The 6639-nt window shown below is 42.0% G+C and overlaps 1 non-coding gene across 1 annotated transcript; it reads right to left on the minus strand.

Annotated features, from left to right (window-relative positions):
• Positions 1–750: 750 nt before the first annotated feature.
• trnag-gcc (transfer RNA glycine (anticodon GCC)) lies at positions 751–821 on the minus strand. Its single transcript has one exon. It is a non-coding gene; the product is annotated as a tRNA-Gly (tRNA).
• Between the last annotated feature and the right edge of the window lie 5818 nt (positions 822–6639).

Genomic DNA, 6639 nt, shown 5'->3' on the forward strand with positions numbered 1-6639 from the left:
GGTGATGCACTAAGGTGGTTAGCCTGTGGATAACCGAGCGGCGGGCTGGTAGGGAAAATGAAATTTTGTGTGGATGAAGGGAGCGTGGGTGAGTGGCAGGCATGTTGAATAAAGAGAAAACAATAAACAATAAATTGCTCAACAGGGGATGGCAGGTAGCCTAGCGGTTAGAGCATTGGACCAGTAACTGAAAGGTTGCGAGATCAAATCCCTGAGCTGACAAGGTAAAACTGTCGTTCTGTCATTGAAAATAAGAATTTATTCTTAACTGACTTGCCTCGTTAAATAAAATAAAAAAGGAGAGGTAAACATTTATTAAACATTTATTAATTTAGCAGCGGAAAAAGACATGAACCTTCCCACGAGTCATGATTTGCTTTTTTGAAAGATATCATAAAGAACTTTAAATGTGTTGCCACTGCTCTCCACTTTCTGGAGGACAATTGTTCTGTGTTGATTCTCCCGGAAAATGAATCAGAAGATGAATAAATCCCTGATTTAGGTAGAAAAAAATATTTTTCATTGAACCAGACATTTATTTATTTTAACCTTTACTTTACTAGGCAAGTCAGTTAAGAACAAATTATTATTTACAACGACAAGCCTGCTGGGGAACAGTGGGTCAATTGCATTGTTCAGGGGCAGAATGGCAGGTTTTTACCTTATCAGCTCAGGGATTTGATCCAGAAACCTTTTGGGTACTGGCCCAACACTCTAATCACTAGACTAACTGCCACCCCAAATGGAACATGCATTGGCCGGGAATCAAATCCTGGTCTCCCGCTTGGCAGGCAAGAATTCTACCACTGAACCACCAATGCACCTTCACTGATGACAGTGATGAGGAAGAAATGTAAATCAATAGTGATGTTGTCACAGAAGAAGTTGACCAAGTTTTGAAATCAGTGGAATGCCCAGTGGAAACAGAATATGATAGCTAAGGAGATGCAGAAAATTCTGCTGTTTCATAGCAAAAATGCGGAGGGAGTTGAAGAGAGAACACATAACGGCTGTTGTCTCAGGATTACATCTTTAAACTAAGGGCAACCGTGATAGAGAGGCAGAAGCGTTCATCCATGCATACAGGTATGAGTCTAACTAGCTACATTTTCAGATATGATGTGTTTCAAATTTTGTACGTACTGTTAGCTAGCTAGCTAACGTTGTAACAATTCATATTATATGTTACGAATTCTAGCTATCTGGCTAACATTAGCTAGGCTAGGGGTTGGGGTTAAGGTTAGGGTTAAGGTTGGTTTAAGTTTAAGAGTTATGATAAACAGTTAAGGTTAGGGTTAGGAGAAGGGTTAGCTAAAATGGTTAAGGTTAGGGGAAGGGTTAACTAACATGCTAAGTAGTTGCAAAGTAGCTAAAAAGCAGTAAGTAGTTGAAAAGTAGCTAATTATGTAAATTGTCCGTGATGAGATTCAAACTCACAACCTTTTATTGGCTAGAAGTTCACATTATACTCCCACCCATCCACCCTACATTTGCTTTTTCCTTAAGTAACCGTTTGTCTTATGTAACCATACCAAACGTAACATACTAATCATACCAGTGGAGGCTGCTGAGGGGAGGACGACTCATAATAATCACTGGAACGGAACAAATGGAATGGCATCAAACACGTGGACACCATGTTGTTGATGTATTGATACCATCCCTCTGATCCCGCTCAAGCCATTACCACGAGCCCGTCCTCTCCAATTACGGTGCCACCAAACTGCTGTGAATCATCTGCAAAAGATGATTCTGAAATAATTGGCTTTAAAGTTCTGAAACTTCATTGGTTTGAATCGTGTCAACAATTTGACTCTTGAATTGTTCTGAACTTGTCAACTTAAATTGTGGTATTTAGAGGACTATACAGGTAGAGAACATTGAACTAAACCAGGCTATGTTAATAACTCAATTTTGACAATAATGCTATAGTCCCGAGCTCTCGAAATAGCCTACCAAATGTTGAAAATTATGAGGGGAAACCTCTCTAAGTTAGGCACACAAAAAATCCTCCACCCCCTGTCAAAAAATCATTCCTCTGTCTGTGACTATCCTAGAGAGCATTTTCTATACTTGGGGTTAGGGTCGGGCACAGGCCACAGATTTTGACGTTATCACATATGGTGGATTTAAAAAAATTACTGGTGGATTATTAGCAATTGCGGGTAGGTGTGGATGAACAAACAGCTGACCCATGCACTGCTAGTCCACGAGTCTAATAACTCACAGGTGACAAAGTAGATAATTATAAAATGCATATACAACATTGTACAGTCCATGTCAATGTAGGACTACACATTTGATGTAATATAGCATATCGTAGGGACTCCAACAAAAAGCTCCAACAAGAAGCTGCACTTCTCTTCACAGCAAGCTAACACAATAAATAAATAATAAAAAGTATTTCTACATTTAAAAGGAAAAAACTACATCTCAACTGTGATTATAACTTGCATCAAATGACGAAAACCACCAGAATCCAGGCTCACAAATCTGTGAGCTAATCATCCAGAGGAGAAGTGTTGTGTGTTTTAGTAACTTTGATTAACAGACAGTGCCATTTGACCGCTGTTAAGGATGTTCTCATGGAAATGTGTTATTTCACGTCCAACTACGTCAACCATTTTAATTGACTGATACGGCATTTGAACTGGATATAATCATGGCCACCTGGTGAGGTTAGCGTAGGGCTAAATGTGCCAAGTTATGTAATGGGAACAGCTAATATGTAGCCTTTGATCACATGCAACGACACTGACTATTTTAATTGGGTGATGCTTAAACTAGAACCAAAACTTTTGCTTTTACTAATGTTCACAAGAATGGCCCCAATGTGTCTGGTAGCCACTGCCATATGTAAGGGCATTTCCTGTTTCCCATGAATCCCTGGGACACTGTTGGTGCCTGGCCTCCGGTCCCCCTGGCCCCTGGTCCCTGGCCAGCTGATTTAAACCCCTCAATGACCACCAACACCTCAATTACCCAAAATATATGGTGTGTAACATATGTTTATGGTTAAATTACAAGTTAGTATCCATAATATATTGTGTTTATCAAAATAATGTCATGCTCTAACAGTCCTTTAAAAAAAAACATAGAAAAAAAGATTGTCAAAAATTGTACATTTAGTTTCAGGAATAAAAAGAAAAAAAAGAAAAAAAAGAAACAGACAACAAATATGTCTCTTGGCACCCTGGGTTATTCTGGGAATTGAAGTCTAGACGATAAAGTGCTAAAAGGCACATTAATCACAGAGGAAAGACTGCTGGGCTACCCTGCATGGGAAAGATGGACGAACGGCACAGCCACTCTCTTAACATCTCACTAACAGCCTCATAATTCAAACTTTAAATGTCTGTAAAATGTGTATTAGTTACTTTAAAATGAGATATTATGAGAAAAATGTATTAGTGGAATCTGAGTTTCAGTGTGTGACAACTAAGTCTAAAGTAAATGGTCAAATGTTTCTCCAATTCTCTTCTATTCCTATTTGATGGGATGCTGGACTGTTCTCTGGATCTGATGGTGTGAGAGCTGTAAACAGACTGTTAAACAGTTGTCATCAGAAGGAGGCATGGTGAGGACACTATGGGGGGGAGATCATAAAAGGACTGTTACCACTGCACTGCATGTAAGGTGGAGGCGACACACACACACACATACACACACACATACAGACACACACACACACACTCCACAACAAAAAACATGTTTTGAGGGCGGTCTCAGAAAATATAAAGGAGCAACCTTTTTTTCTATACTCCTGTTGCAGTCCAGGAAAAATCCCTAGGGGAGGGAGGGAAGGAGGTAGGGCTGTGCTTTCCTGTGTTTTACAAAGTTCAGATGACTGTCATGATTAAGCCAAAGAGGATTTAGTGTGTAGAGGGAGATAAGAGCTGAGGAGTCTCTGTGACTGACAGGACTGGCATTGGTAGGGGAGGAGAGAAGAGGGAACACAATCATACCGACCTCATTACAACATCTCTCTCCTTCACTATACCAATCTCATCTCCCTCAGTCTCTTTCATTTATCCTTTACTTAACTAGGGAAGTCAGTTAAGAACAAATTCTTGTTTACAATGACAGCCTAGGAACAGTGGGTTAACTGCCTTGTTCAGGGGCAGAAAAACAGATTTTTACCTTGTCAGCTCGGGGATTCTATCCAGCAACCTTTCAGTTACTGGCCCAACACTAACCACTAGTCTACCTGCCACCCCAGGTAGCCTTTCCCACTCTCTCTGACATGCTCTCAATTCAATTCAATTCAATTCAAGGGCTTTATTGGCATGGGAAACATGTGTTAACATTGCCAAAGCAAGTGAGGTAGACAACATACAAAGTGAATATATAAAGTGAAAAACAACAAAAATTAACAGTAAACATTACACATACACTCTTGGTCTCTTAGTCTCTTGGTCTCTACTCTCTCACACCCTCTTATCTGGCTCTCTCTCCTTTCTCCTTCTCTCTCTCTTCTTTAACTGGTTACACCTCCCAAGTGCTTGTCAAATTCAATAGCCTCAGCAAGGTGTGATAGTGCTTAGCTTCCTCTTCCAACAAGACAATGCAAAACCATCTCTTTTGCCTTCTCATTATTTACTCACTCACTCACCTACTTACACATTCACTCAATCCCTCAGTCACTCTGCCCCCCCCCTTCCCTCTGTCCAACTCAACAGTGCCTCTCTGTCTTGCCGTCCTGCCCCGTCCTGCCCCCCAGCCCTCCCTCCCCTTGTCTTCTCTCCCCCTCCCCACAGTCAGTCAGTCTGAAATAAATCGTGGCTGGTTGGGGCTCAGTTGTAATAAATCAGTAGCTGTCCGGGGCTGGAGCCTGCCCAGTCAGACTGTCACTGCCTGGCTTTCACTCAGGATTAATTAAAGGCCTGATATAGAGCCCAGATGTGCTGCTGGAGCAGGGGAGCACTGGACCCTTTCTCTCTGAGCCATGCAGACCCACACTGGAGACACGTCTGTAGCTATGTATGCACACACACGCATGCATGCATGCACGTATGTAGACTAGTATGCCCATGTGAACGAATATGCATACATATACTTTCTGAAGCAATCCATACCTCTATTTTAATGCATGCTTTATTTAACATAAATCTATTTTAATGCATGCTTTATTTAACTTACCTCTATTTCCCACTACAACTGTTTCATTCCCTCTTTCTATTCTCTTCCTCCTCTATCTCATTCTCTCTCTCTCACACACTCAGCATCTGCATTCTTTCCTCTTCTCTTCCTCTGTCTCACTCATTCTTTTTCTAACCCCCCCACCAATGAAAAGAGGTGGAGATAAAGGTGAGGTCAGAGTAGATGGTCATGAAACGCCCACTTTGTTTTTGTGGGTCTGTGTCTCTGTGTGTGTGTGGGGGGGGAGGGGGGGGGGGTGACGAGTGAGAGGGGCGACTAGAAGAGTAAGATATCACCATTTTTTCTGGTCATGACTGAGCAAGGTTAACCCTTGGTGGCACAGGGGGGGTACTGTAACGTCAGCGCAGTTGTGGCTCGCGGGACTGTGGACTGATTTCTAATAGTCGCTGAGTGGTCTGGTCGTTCCCCTGCTCTGTGGCGAGATGCTTATACAGGAAATTAGTGGTCTGGGCTTTCCTTTTTCACACAAACCTTTCCAGCACATATACTGTAGCCTCTCTCTCTGCATTGTTGCTAACATAACAACTCTGGCCTGCAAAGCACAGGAATGTCATTCTTCACTTTTAGCATGGAACAATAGAGACATGTCGGACTCACAGTTATTTTACGTTGACTGAATGCTATGCTATTTCCGTAATACCTGGTTACAACATCCGTATGTTTAGAAAATTAGGAACTGGCTATTCTTTCCAGTTTTGTGGTAACCAATGCCATCCTTAATTACAGGGATATCTATTAACCTTAGTTTTGGCCTCAGGCAGTGGACTTTTCACCATGGTGCACATTTATTTGCCTAGTCCATGGGATGTCAGCACCGGAAACACATTTATTGTCTGAAGTACAGTGGGCGTATGAAGGACTGCCCTCATCCTTTCTCATATCTCTCAGTGGAAGAAGACCGAATCCAATATGGTGGGGAGGCAGGGGGCCCATCCAATACCTGCAGCCAGCCAGGGATCATGGCTAAAACAGATTGAGCCTGTCCGTTTTCCAGTGTCAGATATGATATAGCTGCTCGGAGCCTAATGGACCTGGAAAAAGAGGTAAACATGTCCTCAACCCTGTGAATTCCATTACATAGAGAAGTTGATTTGTAACCGTAGGTAGCAATAAGACGGAAACTATACGTCTTTAAATGAATAATCTCTAAGACTTAAACCCTGTATTCCTCCAAGGCCTTACCGTTTAGAGCAAGAAAGAAGAAGGAACACATATGATCAACTAACTAATCTGAATGGTCGATATAACAGCGCATCAGCAAGTTATAGTGTATTATTTGGGATTAAACAGATGATCGAGCAATCATTCAACACAGTGTTCGCAATTAGACTAAATTTCCTCAAAAGGGTGAATGATTACAGTAGGTACCCAAGCCTTGAAAGAGAAAGAAGAGGAAAAAAACGTGCCCCCTCACCCTTTCCACCCTTTCCACCCTTTCCATCCTATCCCCGCCCCCTCCTCCCTGCCGATGGGCCACCC

The sequence above is a fragment of the Oncorhynchus keta genome, chromosome 23, assembly GCF_023373465.1.
Source record: "Oncorhynchus keta strain PuntledgeMale-10-30-2019 chromosome 23, Oket_V2, whole genome shotgun sequence".
Classification (NCBI taxonomy): Eukaryota; Metazoa; Chordata; class Actinopteri; order Salmoniformes; family Salmonidae; genus Oncorhynchus; species Oncorhynchus keta.